Raw genomic sequence first — 18,873 nt, 5'->3', positions numbered from 1 at the left:
TCACTACCATTTAGCATCACATAACAGTTAGGTGTTGGGAATTATTTTCCCCATTCCGTTAAGAGTATTTCACTGTACCCCGAGCCATGGGTTTGTTATGCCAAAAATTATAATATTCTTGTTTCTAGAGACAAGAGTATTTCTAAACAGCAGTGTATTGTTACAAGTAATATCTAGAGACAAGTTCTCAAGTGACCTGTAAGCAAGAATACAAGAAATGGCAGAGGGTATCCGCCTAAATCAACTACAAGAGGGTCTTATATATCTTAAACAGTCCACATATCCATAATTAAGGAATTTAGAAACTAAGATGTTGGCACTCAAACGACAATCAGAGTCTGTTGTGAAATATAGATTTGATGTATCTACAATCACCTTCAAGTTTAGAAATAGTTTTGGAAGTCATTATAGCTTTTTTGAAATTTAGCTAATCCAATGTGGGCTGAATTTTATCTCAATAGCTCTCAATATCTATATTTTTGGCATTTGTCTAATCAGAGCATCCTTAGAGCACTCTCATTGGAATGGCTAAATTAAAGTACATTTTTTATGAATGTAAGATGAATTTAACTTTTAGCTATTCCATTTTTATAAATCTCCACATTGGAATAGCCATTTTTTCATTATATGACAATAAAATAATATAAGATGAATTTAATTTTGACTATTCAAATCAAATTTCCAAATTGAATTATCCATTTATTCATTATATAGTAATGAGTAATTAATAATTTTGAAAATTTTTTAATTTTTTTAATTATAAATTTATTTTATTTTATCATATTTTACTATTTATAATATTATATATTAATTTGTAATTGTATTTTAATTATATTTTTTCAATTGTCATTTAAAATAGAGAGATAAATAATTAATATTAAAAGGAGAGAGAAATAAATAATATAAAAAGGATTTGATGAATGAATAGTGTGTTCCAAATTTGGAAATTAATTTGGATATTACTGTAGCTATATTCCAAATATTTGGAATATAGCTAATTCAATGTGAGCAATTTATTGACCTAATAGCTAAATTCTCATTGGATTTAGCTTTTAGCTAATCCAATGAGAATGCTCTTATAGGTTAGCCAAAGTTAAAGTACAATTTTTATGAATGTATGAGAAATTTGACTTTTGACTATTTCATTCACATAAATTTTCATATTGAAATAACTATTTTTTTCATTATATAAAAATAAAATAATATAAGATGAATTTGGTTTTGACTATTCATATCAAATCTCCACATTGAATTATCCATTTATTTATTATATAGTAATAAGTAATTAATAATTTCAAAAATATTTAATTTTTTAATTATTAATTTATTTAATTTTATTATATTTTCCTATTCTATCTATTATATATTAATTAGTAATCAGAATAATTATATTTTAATTAAATTAATATATCACTAACTCAAATTAATATATCAATGTATGAACAAAGCCCCCAACACATGAAACCGTGCACATGAACCCAGATAAAATATGTGATAGAAAGAAAGTGAGAGAGATAATTGATAAAATATATACAATAACCTTCAAATTTAGAAATTCTTTTGAAAGTAACTATAGCATTGTGATCATATTTTGTACTCTGATAGCTAAATACGCGAGGATGCTTTAAGAGTCCTCCAAAGTTGAGAAAAACAAAAATGGACATTTGAATAATATTACAGATTCTTCAATAGGCTTGTCCGTTCATGCCCAACTGGTTTGCGTGGAAAATTATTATTCTTTTTTCTTTCATACCAAACAAGTAGCAAGACATATTTACCATCCCCAGTAATGATATTCACACGGAATTGCAGATCATCCCATAAAACATCTTGTGTATCAAACAATTCCCAAGCAAATTATATAGACAGTAGTTTCAACCTTGATTCTTTATCTTTGATCCCCATTATGAATTTATGATGTGTGTGAAGAACATGTCGCGACCTTAAACAAACATGGGTCGAAGACCATGCTAAAAGGTATGTCAACTTTGTCGAGGTTGCAGGCTCTCGATTACAGCTAGCACTGGAAACTGAAATTCTTCTTCAGCTTCTTTTTCTTGGTTCTAGAAGAGGTGGGAATGCACAAAGCTATATGATTCTCTGCACGAGGTAGAATTTCATGGGAAACTGAAACGTAAAAAAGTCAAAAAACAGCTCGGAGACCAGGTTGATATATATAATGATACATGTCAAATATTTCAGCAATGTCTGTTGGTAAAAGTCAGCAGACACTGCAGCAAAGTGATCTTCGCTTTTGGGGGGCGCCTTTCTTTGCTTTTATCTTTGTTTAGCAACCGTAAATCCCTTCAAAACAATCTGTTGTCATTCTTAACAACTTTTTTTCAAAAGTCTGAGATAAGCAATGAAGCATCCAGAAGGATAAGAGTCAAGACGCTGGTAATGAATATCATGAATACAGTACCTAGAATTATTAGAATCTTACTTATTAAATTGCAGGCTAACTAACAAAGCCTCAGAAAATAATCTAACCATAGAGATGACTTGTGATACTGAAGCAGCTGCTTAGCCTGCTGCTTTGTACGAACTTGGTCGATAACTCTAAAAGGGTACTCATTTCTTGTGGAATGTGATCAAAGACAAGACCAAAATCTTGTTTCAGATCCCTCGGGCTCTAATATCAAGAAATAAACATGGAACTGACCCTTTTTAACTTTTTCACATCTGATGCATCAAACAAAGTGGATGGAAAATGAATATCTCAAACTTCCCAAGGGGCCAAGAAAGAGCACAGTAATTAGGCAAAGTTTCTTGCAGCAGAGAAAGTAATACCAATTCTGCAATAACAATGGCAGAATGATATCAAAGTTTGGAAGTTGGAACCTTAGTTTCGCCTTGTAAACCCAAGATATGACCAAAACGATGCATGAGAGCAAATACGTCAATAACAATAATATTGATGTCTATGACAACGATGGTAATGTATCACATGTACACTCTCTGGCATATATATTGTGTCATTTTCCTGATCAGGTTGTTGTTTAGAATAATAATAAATAAGCATATGGGTTGTTATTGTCTTTCTCAAAATACACTCTAAAAAGTATGTGAAATACTTTGGCATTAATTAGAGATGTAGGGCTGAATCAATTTTGAAGCATCCCATCTCAGATCCTCTGCCATGCTCTTGTTCCAAGGTTTATTTCTTCACTGAAACTATCAACTCTCAATTATAGTGTATTTGAACCAATCGGTTGTTGCCTAAAGAGAGTTGATGTTTAACATTACCTTCATCTTGAAATCATATGGCTGATGACTAAACCTCTATAGGCACAGGGACCTCACCATGAAGATGCACTTTATTTGTATGAAAGGATTTATTGGTTTGTTACAATGGTACCCCTAACCAAAGGAAATTGACAGGTACCATTTTTTCATAAAAAGTGGTTTCAATTATACAACTCTACCAAACCAACCAAAAATAAAAATAGAAAAAAAAAAAAAAAGAAAAAAAGAAAAGGCAACACTTTTGAGGAGAACATGCTTAAAATGTGGAAACAGAATGCGATTCGAAAAGGTGCTTTGACTTTTAGGCTAATTGTGTAGCACCAATATCTTTAATTTTGCACACAAGTCATGATTCATTTGCTTTTTGTGTATAGTTTGATTGGCGATGGATTTATCTATTGTTGTTGGAAGTAATACATAAGAACTTTATTCTGCCTGCATTTCAGAACTGAATAGGGCCCAAAATGCTCTCATTTTGACTAGAAACTTTCCCCAATCAAAGCTTTTTTTTTTTTCTGTTTGTTCTTTTTTTCTTGGCATTTTCTGTTTGGTTTATTCGAAGTGCATTGGATCCATGGTTTAGACTACAGAAAGCAGTACTATCTTTCCCCCTCAAAACTTCTATTCTTTCTGCATGTGTTGGTGAGATTTGATCTGTGATCATGCTTTTGATCTAGGTGGGTTTCCATCGATCTCAAGTTCCTTATCCAACAACTAATATTAAAACTTTAACGATCCAACTGATCATAATCATGGTAGCTAGTAAATGTATTATTGGGAACGATTTCCATTGGATTATTTAGATTTCTGGGCCAAGAATGGTTTTGCAGTATTTCTAACTGTGTTGCTGATATTTCTTCTGTTGTTGATATTCCTTTTAATGGTGGAAACCCACGATGACTTGTGTCCACTGAAATGTGTTGGTACAGATTTTCCTTAGCTGGATCTCAATTCATGATTGTCAAGTCTTATCTTATCCACACCAGCCATCTGCAGGTAGATTAAAAACCATTTTGGCGCATCATGAGTACTATGTCTCTGAAATTTCTATGGTTTCATTGGTTTGTAAAATGAGGAAAATAAATACATGACTTCGCACTCTTCCACGGATAATTATGCTTGTTAAAATAGATGAAGGTCCCGTTTAGACGTTGAGCTAAGTTGAGATGAATTAAATTCTTTATGAATAGTAATAAGTTGAGATGGTAGAGTGAGTTTTGTAAGGCCCATCTAAGATGAGTTTAGAAGTATTATAATGAGTTTAGATGTATTTATAAAAAGTTAAAAAATATTGTGGGTCCTGCCGATAAAGAGGTATTGAGTTCAAAAAAGTTGTGGGTTCTATGTCCAAAAAGATTTTGAATTGAGATGAATTTAATAATTTGAGAGTTGAGTATTTCGATATTAAATTCAATTTAAAATTAAACTTAATTAAGATGATTTCAATTCAGTCAAGTTCTAAATGGGGCCGAGGTCACAATCTTGACGGTCATATCTTTGCTAGTACATTGCAAAAAAAATGTTAATCATTATCCTTTTATCATTTTTTAACAACACGCCATCAAATATCTGGTAGATAAATAAAAGAAAATTATTTTGATTATTGCGAATAATTGTCTCAAAACATTTCTCTCAAAATATAATGGTTAATTATTTTGATTGACCATTCTAAAATACGATTGGAATGAATCTTTGACCTACACCAAAACTATTTTGAATAATGCTATTGGGACATCTAAAGCTTACTATTCAGATGACTCTCTTGACGTGGCACCACATGATTTATTAAAAACTAAAAGACATAAAAAAAAAAAAAAAAAAAGACACACAAAAAGAAAAGAGTAAATCTAGGATTTCAGTATTCTCCTTTTTGTGTTTTTGAATGCCTTTTTGGTTTTAAAAAGTTTTTTTTATAATAAATCACGAGCATGTGGTGCCACATCAAAATGACCATCTAAGCGGTAAACTTTAAATGATGCAATAACAGAACTCAACCATTTTAGCCTAATCTGCTTTCACAGGTTTGGCTAAATAGTTGACGTTATGAAAGTTTATACTACAGTTATTTTTATAGATATTATAGGTTCATTTGGATTATATTTGAATTTAGATTTTGGATTTCAAATTCAAGATTTGAAAAAGCTTAAAAGCTTGTTAGGCTTTAGTGCAAATCCAAATCCAAATTTTAATATATGATCCAAACAAGAAATTTGAATTTTAAATACCCAAATACAAATCTTCTCTCAAATCCATCCACCCAAACGCCAAAAGGAAATTTGTCTCCCGAATGAGCTTTTATATAGCATTAATGGAATACAGTAAGCACAAATTTATGGAGTCTGGCAGAAAAATGAGCAATATTTAAACATAAGAAAGAAGTCAAGAGAAGATAATCAGAGTGTCATGCAGATCAGCAATCACAAATTTATAGCAGCTTTACATTTTACTTTGCCTTTTCAAAATGTGATGGTCCTGTTGTAGCTTTAACAGGCCAACATTCATGTGTTAATTAAGCTTCGAATTTAAGCTTGGCATCACATGAGCACCATATGCCATCATTGACAGAAGGTTCTCCTTCCCTCCCACCACCCCTTTACCCTAGTGGCAAGCAAAAGACATATCCTTTACATAAGAGCCGAGAATTACAAACACAAGTCAAGATCCCTGTAAAGAAGTCAGACCCTAAAAACTAATCAGCTTCACTAATGAAGGATGATCTCATGGGTGCAGTTCGAGGGATAACATATGTATTACTGCAAGACTGAAACAATGCATGCATATTTGACATCTACACATGACACGCATATAGTTTTTGTATATATAGCAGAAATTTAGTGGCCGGCTGGTGTTGATATACATCATGATAAGAGAGCTGTTCAATATTTTAGCAGCTTGTTTATTATCTATGTTAATGGTGTGTAATGGTAGTAAACCTAATATTACTAAAAGGATATCAAACGTTTATATATGGCAACCTGCATATTGTATTTTGAAGAGTAGGTTTTAATTAATTATACCCAAAAACAATGTTTTTGTGGAGATTATAATCTGAAATTTCTAATAAATTGGGGACCCTGTGTGAAAAGCAGGTTAATAGTGTGGAAATTGGACAATATGTCATGGGTGACCCAATAAAGATTTCTCTCTCGTCCTCACGTATATAAGGACCCCATGAAAAAAAAAATAATGCATGGCCATGTCGAGAACTCTCTGCCATCTCTCTCTCTCTCTCTGATTTATGAAAAGTTGAGGGGAATGTTGTCTGGTTCGAGACCATTCATGCAAAGCTCAAGCTATCATCTGAATGATTTCGGACCAGGCTTCATTCCCCTCAACACGAATAACTTCTATCACCGTTTAGCATATATATGCTCTTGAGGATTTAATGTTCTTTGCTACTAGCTTCTAGCATTATTATCTCCATCAACCATATATCCACCTCCGAGTACGGAACCCTTTCCAATTCTTATTCTGTGGCAAAAACAAGTGACAACGAACGAACTCACAGTAAGCAAATTAAGGAACGTCAAGTACTACTAGCCAGCCGGAAACTTGAAATCGGCGGGGCCATGTATCATCAGAAGAGATGGAGCACCAGGTGAGTAACATCTAATTGATACACACACAGATATACATATATATATATATATGTATATATTGATCTATTTCTTTCCGGTACGCGTTCTGCCTAGTGTGTTGACAAAAGAAAAAAGGAAGTATTGGTGTGAACATCTGACTGTAAGATTTTAGTCTTCCTCTGATCTTCTGGTTTGTTTATACCATATATTGGGAATTGGGCAGTTGATTTTGTTTTGGGCTTCGCTTTCTAAGAGAGCAAAAGAATATAAGTTGGAATAGGTGTAATGGCTTTCAAAATTGCGTGCGTGCGTGCGTGTGCGTGCGTGCGTGCGTGTGTGTGTGTGTGTGAGAGAGAGAGAAAGAGAGAGAGAGAGACGCTTTGATTCCTTCCAAATCATCATAACATAACATATATCCATGCCAAATTGTTCCCGCAAGGTGGGTCAGAAATTAACTCCTGTGGGTCAACTTCTACTTGAGAAACTAAAACGACCACACACACACACACACACACACATATATATATATATATATATATATTCATGATCAGATCTACATGTGAAGCTCATAATTTCAGGTGGGTCAGGGTTTCTGGAGGCCGTTGTCATATATATGTTAGGGGAACTGTAACTCCAACACATACACAAAAATAAGAGTGTAATTAAGTAGAGAAAGAAGCAGAGTAATATCCATGAGCTGGAGGGAGCGTGTGCAATTGGCATTGTGCAGACATAGGACTTCCATATCTGTTGATGAAATTATGGGATTATGACTCTGACTCATGTTGAAAATAAGGTTGCAAAATTTGAAATCAAAGTACTTCTTTATGGAGTTTGATAAGACTGGGAGGGAGGGAAGGAGGGAGATATTGCTGGTGAAAGATTAGAAAGAAAAACACAGGTAGGGTTCCAACCAACAGGGTCTTGTCTAGTACTTGTGCATTACCCAGGTTATGGAATTACTAGTCCATGCATCAACATATTAGCTTTTCGAATCCAATCCACCAAAAAATATGTAAGCGTCCTTAAATTTAAGTTATTGTATAATCAATAATAGTGGGTTTCCCTGTATTTCTGTGGATGTCACTCAGATCATCTCTGGTTTGTCACAAGATCTAAATCCATTTTATAGTGATAGATATTTTGTGCAATTATAGGTCATCAAAGAGGGTAAGTTATGATTTGCTACTTTTATGAAATCATGATTACTTGTATAATTACCCAAGAGATGTATAAGTTCATGTGTCCTTCCGACACTTTTTGTTCTTGTGATGATGTCTCAAATAACTTGAGGTCTGTTGGGAAATTGAGGAAGAAAACATTGACAAAAACTAATCATAAATAATTAGGGATCGATGAAAGAGTACGATCAGTTACAGTCTCTGATTTATCCACTTTTACTTAGTAGTGAGAAATCAAGGAAGACAAAGGCCATTAGCCATTTCTGAAAGGATCGTGTTTATGCAGTCCTGGTAACATGCCTTATAAGCACCTCACTCATTCAAGTTTTCACGTTTCCTTCTCAATTAATGGACCCCAAAATCAACACCAAGTTTTATTTAGCTGCTACAGAACTCCGTCTCTCTCTCTCAAAATCACGAGTCTGCATTAAAAGGAGATTCTCGACTTCCATCATAAAGTCGCGTTCAGTTGCATGGTAAAGTGATAAATGGATTATCATAATAATTTGTTACTTTTTTGACTTACCCACCAATGATACTTAGAAAAGCATTCATCAGAAAACATGAAAGTCCATTCAAAGACAGATTTTCATGTTGGCAATCACAATCACAAGTCCTAGCCATAAAGCTAGACTGCTGAGCCACCCCTCCCCCCGCGCCAAACCACCCCCCCCCCAACAAAAATATATATATATAAAAAAAAACTAAATAATCTGATTGATTGGTTAGGGAACTGTTAATAATCCAATCATTTAGGTTTGATTAGCACCTCCTAGGTCCTTTATGCATGATACAATGTGCCATAGCAGAGAAAAAGTGAGGATCATATTGTCATCTTAGTGGAGGGATTGGACACATTTTAAGATTGTGGTAAATGTTGATTTTTCTTTGCTTCCTTTTCTAAGTAGGTCGGCAAATAGTAATCGAGGACAGAACTGTCGAGTCCAAATGATAAATCAAATTAAATCATACACCCCATTTGAGACTTTTAAATTGACTTTTATATGAATAAGTTAATAACAGGGATTATATTGCATTTAAGTCTTGTAATCAGTGTTCAAACAGTCAAATTCCAGCCAAACCCCTATATGCTTTGTTACCAAATAGAATCAGCACAGAAACACAAGCTTGGGTTAGGCATTGGCATTGGCATTGGAGGGTGGACAGTCCCAAGTGATTTGCCAGATGTGGGTCCAAGATGGATTGCCTCTGTCCCTGATCAACACACGTTATATATGTAGTAATATTGGAACAATATATTTTTTTTTTCCTTGATTAGTCATATTGGAACAACTTTAAATTCTAAAAGTCAGGAAAAAGTCTATGCAATGCTTTCAATCCACATGTCAGTGGAAAGGGGTGTTGCAAAATATACAGAGAAGATAAAAGTCCTGTAGCTGTAGGTAGTTGGGTAGGATAGGATAGGCTTAAATTGCCTTTATAGGTTTTGTCTAGTCTCTCTTTCCGTTGCCAAAGTCCTTCCAGATTTGCGAGAATGTTGTCTTCCAGATTACTTGTATCTATGTGAATGTTTGTTTCTGCAATGTCCAAGTATCCACGTTACACCTTTTGTTGCGGACAAGCTAGGCACTAGGATAAAAAGTGTATGTATGATATTTATAACTATTTTCTTATTGAAATAATTTTAGGGAAAAAAAAATTCTATTTACAAGCTTACATATTGACACGCCTACTAGCTACCGTGAAAAATATTAGGATCTTAACTAAGACTCGAGACATAGTTGATTCTGCCTTACTGCAGCTCCAGAGCATGTTTTTAACTAAGGCAATCACTCCGGGAACCACACCAACAGCAGTGACTCAAATCACCTGATTGTAATATTTTACATCTGCATCCATCCAGAACGATGATAGCATATTCCTTTAACTTCGTGCATGAAAAAGTTAAAAAAGTCTAGCCACCTCGCATTTTCTACGTGCATTCTAGTACGAGTGCAGTCCATTCACTGTCTTAACTACATGCATATTAGTACAAATGCACAGGCCATTCAACTCTACTACAAAAGTACTAGTCAAAATTACAACTTGAATTCCTTGAAATCACAAATAGAACCCAATTTTACCGAGTATACAGCCTATAAGATTAATTTTATACTACATCAAATGATATATTAATTTTATGTTATTAAATTATTATGAGTAATAGGATTTTAAAACTTAATCTTATATTAATTAGCAATTTAGCATATAATATAAAATTATCTTATATATAATTATATATATTATATATAATATAAAAAATTAAAATATATATGAACCGATCTGGTGCTAGAAAAAAAAAAATCCGAAGCGGACCGGTTTTGACCAATTTTTAAAAAGATGGAACTGGTTTTAGACTAGACTGGGTTCGGTTTGATTCGACAGTTTTTTTTCACCCATAGTGGAGGGCTTAGCTCACAACTTCAGGCAATAGCAAACAATGTGTAGTCCTTGGTCTGTAGCAAGGAGAAACAACTCGAGGAGAATATATCAGAGTCAGGGCAAAAAATGGTTAATCCATTATATGAAGAATATGGGGCAATTCAAACATGTTCCATTCACTTGGGTTTCCCTAGGTTCAATGGTGACAACCCAAAAGGGTGGATCTATAGAGCAAATCAGTTTTTTGCTTATCACCAGACTAATCCATGCCATAGAATTCTATTGGCTTCCTTCTGTATGGAAGGCAAGGCATTAGTTTGGTTCCAAGACTTGGAGGCTTCAAGAGGCATTACAAGTTTTGATGCATTTGTTAGAGGGTTGCAGACATAGTTTGGACCAACGTCTTATGAAGATCCTTTGGAGGCTTTTACTAAATTGAAGCAAACTACTATGGTGGAAGCTTATAAAGCAGAATCTGAATTCTTATCTAATTAGTTGCAGGGACTAGCTTAGCAATACAAGCTTAGTTGTGTCCTTATGGGGCTGAGAGAGGACATAAGATTCATGGTACATATGCTAAATCCTCAAAATTTGAATGTTGCTTTTGGTTTGGATAAAATGCAAGAAGAGAATGTGACATTGGTCAAAGTGGGTGCTCCACCACCGAGGCTGGTCATTGGTCCTCCTTCTCCTAAGAAAAGGGCTATTGTTCCAATTCAAAGATTATCCACTACTCAAATTAGAGAAAGGTGTGAGAAAGGTCTTCGTTAATTGTGATGAGAAATAGGGACATAAATTTAAGGTGGCAAGGTTGTTTATTATGGAATACGATGACTCCAATGATGAAGATGAACCAAAGCCAACAACGGGGACCAACGAAAAATGGGAATGTAGCTCAAGGAATGAAAAAGAAATTGTGGAAGTGGAATCAAGAATTTCAGCCCATGCACTCTTGGGTTTTCCCAATCCAAGAACTATGAGATTACTTGGCAAGGTGCAAGGGTGTGTAGTGGTTATCCTTATTGACACGGGTAGCACCCATAACTTCATGGATCCATCAATTGCTAGGAAGACAACTGAAGGTCCAACCTACCAAGGGGTTATAGTGAAGGTAGCAAATGGGGCAGCCCTAAGCAGTGAAGGGATGGGTTCAAAGGTGCATCTTCACATACAAGGTAATTCTTACTCCACTGAATTTTATTTGCCTACACTGGAGGATGTGATATTGTTTTGGGAATCCAATGGTTGAGGTCCTTAGGGCCTATTCTAAGGGATTTTTCAAGACTTCTTCTCTTATTTGGGCACTTGTAGAACATTTCAAGGCATATTGCCCACTAGTTTATCATTGACAAAAGGGGAAAATTTTGGTAGAGCTATTAAGAATGACCAAAAGGGGCAAGTTATATAGCTTATTGAACCCACAGAACCCTTTATTTTTTTTGTTGAACTCGCCCCAACCTTGAGTCAATTAATTGATCAATGCCAAATAGTTTTTGAAGAACCAAGATTACCTCCTCCAAGAGAACATGACTACCACATCTTACTCTAAAAAGACACAAAACCAATGTTTGTAGGTCCATATAGGTACCCATACTTCCATAAAATAGAAATTGAAAAATTGGTCAAACAAATGTTATCTAATGGTATAATCAGACCTAGCCATAATCATTTCTCTTCACCTGTCCCTTTAGTGCAAAAACATGATGGTAGTTGAAGACTCTATGTTGATTAAAGAGCCATCAACAAGGAAACCATTAAAAAGAAATTTCCCATCCCAATTGTGGATGAGCTTTATGGTGCTACCAGATTTAGCAAGTTGGACTTTAGGTACGGCTATCATCAAATCCGGATTCATCCCGAAGATATCCAAAAGACTATTTTTAGAACTCACAAAGGTCACTACGAGTTCTTGGTAATGCCCTTTGGGCTTATCAATGCACTGGCTTCTTTTCAAGACATTTTGAATGATATATTTAAACCTCATCTAAGAAAATTCATTTTGGCCTTCTTTGACAATATTCTTTTTTTTTTATAAGTAATAAGTTATTTCATTAATAAAAGCAGGCATAGCCCAGGTACACTAGAAGTATACATGTGATTACACCGATTTAAGCACTATGAACAGTTACAAGGAAATCATGAAAGCTGCGACCATTCCAATCAAGAGCAATGGCCCACAAAAATAAAGTCTTCCAGAAAAAACTCCTAAACTCTTCCAAGGAACGTTCATGGTCCTCAAAGAGTCTCTCGTTTCTTTCATTCCAAATACACCAGAAAATACATATAGGAACCATCTTCCACATGGCTGCAATCTGTAGTGTCCCTGTGATCCCTCTCCAGCTTGCTAACAAATCAACCTCCCTACCCGGCATCACCCATGCTATACCCATTCTACTAAGAAAATAAGTCCAAATATCTTGGGCAAACTCACAGTGTAGTAGTAAATGGTCCACCGATTCACCACTATTTCTGCACAAACAGCACCAGTCCGTAATAATAAGGCCACGTCTTCTAAGATTTTCAATGGTCATGATCTTCCCTAGAGCTGCCGTCCAGACAAAAAATGCAGCCTTTATAGGTGCTTTAGTCCTCCATATATTCTTCCAAGGAAAATTGTGCCTTTGATGCATAGTAATAAAGTCATAAAAAGAGCATACCGAGAATTTCCCTTTTCTAGAATGTCGCCATTCCATCATATCTTCCGTTGTGACAGCAATAGGGATGTTGTACAACATATTCAGAAATTCCATCAGCACCGTCACTTCCCAATCATGTGCATCTCGAGTAAGGCTGATGTTCCACTCCTGTGAACCTTGATTAATAACCCGCAAATCTGCCACCATAACTTCCTTTTCCCGTGCAATTCTAAAAATCATAGGATAAGCATCCTTCAAGGCCGTGTCTCTCAACCACACATCTTGCCAAAAATTAATCCTACTACCATCTCCCAAACGCAGCCAAGTATTACTAACAAAGGAGCACCAACCTTTTCGTATATACTTCCATAGCCCCACACCATACGTCCCCCTCCCTTCTTTAGAGCACCAACCCCCCCTTTCCCTACCATACTTCATGTCAACCACCCATTTCCATAAAGTTCCCCTCTCATGGTTCTAACGCCACAACCATTTACCTAATAGTGCCTTATTGAACACCCTCACATTCCAAACCCCCAATCCACCATCTCTCAAAGGAGAGCATACCTGATCCCACCCTACTAAGTGAAACTTAAACTCCTCTCCTAGCCCACTCCACAAAAAATCACGTTGGATCTTCTCTATTCTAGAAGCAATACTAGCAGGTAGGGGAAATAAAGATAAGTAATATGTGGGGAGATTGGATAAGGTACTCTTAATGAGTGTGATTTTCCCCCTTTAGAAAGATACAACCTCTTCCACCCGGCCAACCTACGCTCAAATTTTTCCAGCACCACCTCCCAAATACTTTTAGCTTTGAAAGAAGCCCCCAACGGGAGTCCAAGGTACTTCAATGGCAATAAGGAAACCCCACAACCCAAAATATTCGCCAACCCTCTAATATTGCTAACATTGCCAACGGCAACCATCTCCGTCTTGGCCAGATTAATCTTCAATCCAGAAACCGCTTCAAAACAAAGTAGAATGGCCTTCAAAGATTTGATATGTCCTGCATTTGCCTCACAAAATAACAAAGTGTCATCTGCAAACAAAAGGTGAGAAATAATGGTTGAGCCGTGAATATCTCCCACCGAGAACCCTGAAAAGAATCCCCCTTCTACTGCCGCTGTCACCATACGACTTAGAGCCTCCATTACTAAGACAAATAAAAGGGGTGATAGTGGGTCACCTTGTCTTAGACCCCGTGAGCTATTAAAAAAGCCCACTGGATCACCATTAACCAGAATCGAGAAACGAGCCGTTGACACACAATACTTCATCCACTTCCTCCATTTTTCCCCGAACCCACATCTACTCAGCATATATATCAGAAAATCCCAATTAACATGATCATAGGCCTTCTCCATATCAAGTTTGCATAAAATACCTGGAGCTCCCGACTTGATCCTACTATCCAAACATTCATTAGCTATAAGAACCGAGTCCAAAATTTGCCTCCCTCTCACAAAGACATTTTTGGACTTGGAGATAATCTTCTCCATGACCGTGCTCATCCTATTGGCCAGAACTTTGGCAAGTATCTTATACACGCTGCCCACGAGACTAATCGACCTGAAATCTTCTACCTTTCTTGCACCTGCCTTTTTAGGGACTAATGCAATGAATGTGGCATTTAAGCTTTTCTCGAATCTACTAGAAGTGAAGAATTCCTGGAAAACCAGCATTATTTCCTCACGCACCACCTCTCAACATTTCTGAAAAAAAGCCATAGTGAAACCATCCGGGCCTGGAGCTTTGTCTTTATTCATCTTCTTAATTACTTGATGTACCTCTTCCTCTTTGAATGGTCTCTCCACCCAAGCCATACTATTTTGATCGATGACCTCAAAGGCTAGTCCATCTACTGAAGGCCTCCACGAATGAGGTTCTGACAACAAATGTTCAAAATGCCCAACCACATGCTCCTTTATCTCTGCCTGATCTGAGGAAACATTTCCATCTATGTTCAAAGACTCAATAGAGTTAAACCTCCTATGAGCATTGGCGATACGATGAAAGAACTTTGTGCTTTTATCCCCCTCACGAAGCCACAAAGCCCTTGACTTTTGTCTCCAAGAAATCTCCTCCATTAAAGTCAATCTTTCTAAATCAGCTACTACTTGAAATTTTCTGTTATTTTCATCCCCTACTTCTTCCAAGCCTTGTAACTCTTGGAACAAACTCTTCTTCTGCGTGATTACATTACCAACTACATGTTCGTTCCAAGTCTTTAAATCCTTCTTCAATGCTTTCAGCTTTCCCGCCAATACGTAACTCGGATTACCTTCAATAAAATATGAATTCCACCATTATTTGACCAAGTCCACAAAACCCTCCATCTTTAACTACATATTCTCAAACTTGAATGGCCTTCTACCCCCTTGAACCCCACCGCAGTCTAACAATATAGGAAAATGATCAAAGCATAACCTTGGAAGCCTAGTCTGACTTACATCTGGAAAATGTATCTCCCATGAAGGAGAAATGAGAAATCTGTCCAGTCTTGACCAAGTTTGATTGTTAGACCAAGTGTAATCTCCTCCCATTAACGGTAAGTCCATCAGACCTACCTCAAAAATGAAATTCGAAAAATCCACCATAGCTTGATTTTGTCGTCCCTCCCCTGATCTTTCGCTGGAGAATCTTGTGACATTAAAATCCCCACCAATACACCATGGGACCTCCCACTAAGTGCATAGGCTAGCAAGTTCATCCCAAAGCAACCTCCTCTCACTGCCCAAGTTAGGACCATAAACCCTAACAAATGCCCATAAAAAGTCATCTTTAGAATTTTTAAAGTAGCACCCCACCGAGTGTTCTCCTACAAACTCATCAATATTCTCCACCACCCTCTTATCCCACATGATCAAAATACCGCCCGAGGCCCCTTCTGAGGGTAAATATAGCCATCCTACATATTGACAACTCCATATGCTCCGAATAATTCTTCTAGTGATAAGCTTTAACTTTGTTTCCTGTAGGCAAATAATGTCCACTTTCCATTGCCTTAATAAAGCTCTTATTCGAAGACGTTTATTTATCTCGTTCAGCCCCCTAACATTCCAGCACAAAATTCTGGGCTTCATTTATCAACTGTTCCAGCCCTCCCCTTGTTTCTTCCACGGCTTGCACTACCCTCATTTTCGTCATAATTAATGGACCACGTCAACCTCTTCAACTCCCTATCTCTCTTAAATCCTGCCCCATGTTGTCCTACCTCAATGGCTATAATCAGTGCCTTAAACTGATCTTTGTAACCCTTACACGAAATTTCCATGCAATTTTGAAGTTCCTCTACCTTTTTCAATATCCAATCCTCTGAAACAGTAGGATGAACCATGCTTATTGGAGTAGGATCTTCTACAAACTCCACCCCCTCTGTTGAGCTTGGAACAAACGCCTTCAATAGGCCTTCCCCTTCTATAACTGATGTGTTCCCACACTCCACAGCTATGATCGAATCTGATCTATCTCCCTCAAAGTACATATCCCTATGGACCTGACCCGATAGTGACAAATTCGGAGGCATCCCATGATTCACCGTGTAAATCTGTGGTAGCCCAGTTCCTGTAATCAGTTCCAGGCCTTCCTCTTCATCAATTTCTCACGTTTCCATCACTGTCGATCCTTCCTCAAAGTCCCCATAAGTCGTCGTCCTTCTCTATGCCAAACACTGCCCCGAATCTGTACTTGGCATGAGGATTTCGGGTCCCTCCTGAGAACTCGGTACAACGGGAACTGAGGGAATGTCCGAAACACACTTAAGCTGCTGCGACGTCACTGCCGATGGCTTCTCAGAGTCGTCGGAGGCCGCCGCCCTTGTCTGTGTCGGCCGCTGCCCAAGATTCGGACTTAGCATGGATATTTCGGGTCCCTCTAGAGACCCCGATACCACTGGAATTGAGGGCTGTGGCGTTGCTTCCGACGGCAATGCTTCCATCGCCGTCACCACTACCTTAGACGACTGAGGTTTCGCCGGAGTAAGTGCCACTAGCTCCCCCGCTATGCTTGTGGGTTGCGGTTTCTTTCTCCAGAAAGAACCAGCCTAGAGAAAGGGCTCGGGCCCTGGCCCGACGCCACTGACCTGGACCTTTCCTTTGGGCCCGACGCCACTGACCTGGACCTTTCCTTTGGGCCTTCCTTCTTGGGCCATTCCCATTGTTTTTTTCTTCCCTTTCTCCAGCCCACACCCCAAGCCCAGCCCTGCCTCTTCTTTACCCAAAACACACCGTATCAATCCCTTTACTTTAGAACTTATCTCCTCCAACAAATCCTGCATATCCCGTAATTTCCTCAAAATAGTTACCTCTACTTGCCCATACCACCTGCCTCTTCCATCTTGTCTCTAATCTTCTCCCAAAACAGGATTATCGCCTACCCTTATTAGACCTGCCATGTCTGACTTTTGCATGTCTCTAGTTGACTGCAAAGCCTCCTTATACGACTGAGATGACGTAAAGGCTACTACCGATGAAGATGGAAGGTTTCTCCCCTTCCCACCACCACTTCCCACCTCCCTCAATGCCACCGCAAGATTTCTCCACCCCCTCCCATCTCTGTCTCTAGGTATGATGATGAAACTTCGACTTCCACCACCACTATAAACCACCAGAGACAAATAACTGCCGCGGGAGTTTGAACCTTGCTGCGTAACAAACGCTCTGCTTCCTTCTCTATGAGCAGAGTAATATCCCTTCCCATTGTGCTTTTGACAATCCTCCCTCCAATGTTCTTGAAGCCCAATGTACTGTATCCACACCCAATCTCTGCCCGAACCTCAAACACCTTAAGACTCAATTACTAGACTTCTCACAGAAGTCATTTTCCTTCCAAGAACACTCTAGAAAACCACCTTCAATCACCCTCCATCGCCATGCACATCATAAATTTCAAGAGAAAAATTTTGTGTACGGAGAGAAAAAGTCACAGGAGAGAGAAAACCAACTTCTTGATGCTTTGACGATATTCTTATCAATAGTAAAACTTTTTCTGGCCATTTAATTCACCTACAAACAACTCTAGACATTCTAAATGTTTGCCAAAAAATCTTAATGCAACTTTGGTAGTTATGAAGTGAATTACCTTGGTCATTTAATCTCTAAAGATGGAGTTAAAGCTGACCCTGCAAAAATTTATTCTATGCTTAGATGGCATTTTCCTAATAGTTTAAAGTCTCTCAGAGGCTTCTTAGACTCATAGGATATTATAAAAAATTCATAAAGGGATATGGTCTCATAACAGCTCCTTTAACTTCTCTTTTAAAAAGAAACTTCTTTAATTGGACATAAATAACCAAAGAAGCCTTTGAAAACCTCGAAAAAGCTGTAACTAACCCCCTAGTCTTAGCACTACCAGAATTTACTTAACTTTTTACTATTCATTGTGATGCCTCTGGGTATGGTGTTGGGGTTGTTTTGATGCAATAGGGAAAACCAATTACTTTGAGTCAAGCAATACATGGGAAAGCCCTACAAATATCTACATATGAAAAAGAGTTGATGGCTTTTGTGCTAGCTGTTAAAAAATGGAGATCCTAGTTATTTGGACAAAAGTTCAAAGTACAACATGATCAGCAAAGTCTAAAATACATACTCAAGCAAAAACTTGGAACCCCACTTGAGCAAAGATGGATCACCAAATTATTAGGTTTTGATTTTTTAGTGGTGTACAAGTAAGGGAAAGAAAATAGGGTGGTCGATGCACTGTCTAGAAGGATAGAAAACAATATTGATGAATTGGAAAGTCTCACCATCCCAACAACTACTTGGTTGTACTCCCTCAAGGATTCCTATGGGAAGGATTTAGAGCTGCAAAAACTGCTTCAAAGGATGGAGCAAGGGCACGTGGATC

The sequence above is a fragment of the Juglans regia genome, chromosome 1 (genome assembly GCF_001411555.2).
Source record: "Juglans regia cultivar Chandler chromosome 1, Walnut 2.0, whole genome shotgun sequence".
NCBI lineage: Eukaryota > Viridiplantae > Streptophyta > Magnoliopsida > Fagales > Juglandaceae > Juglans > Juglans regia.
Note: the sequence above shows the minus strand (reverse complement) of the source record.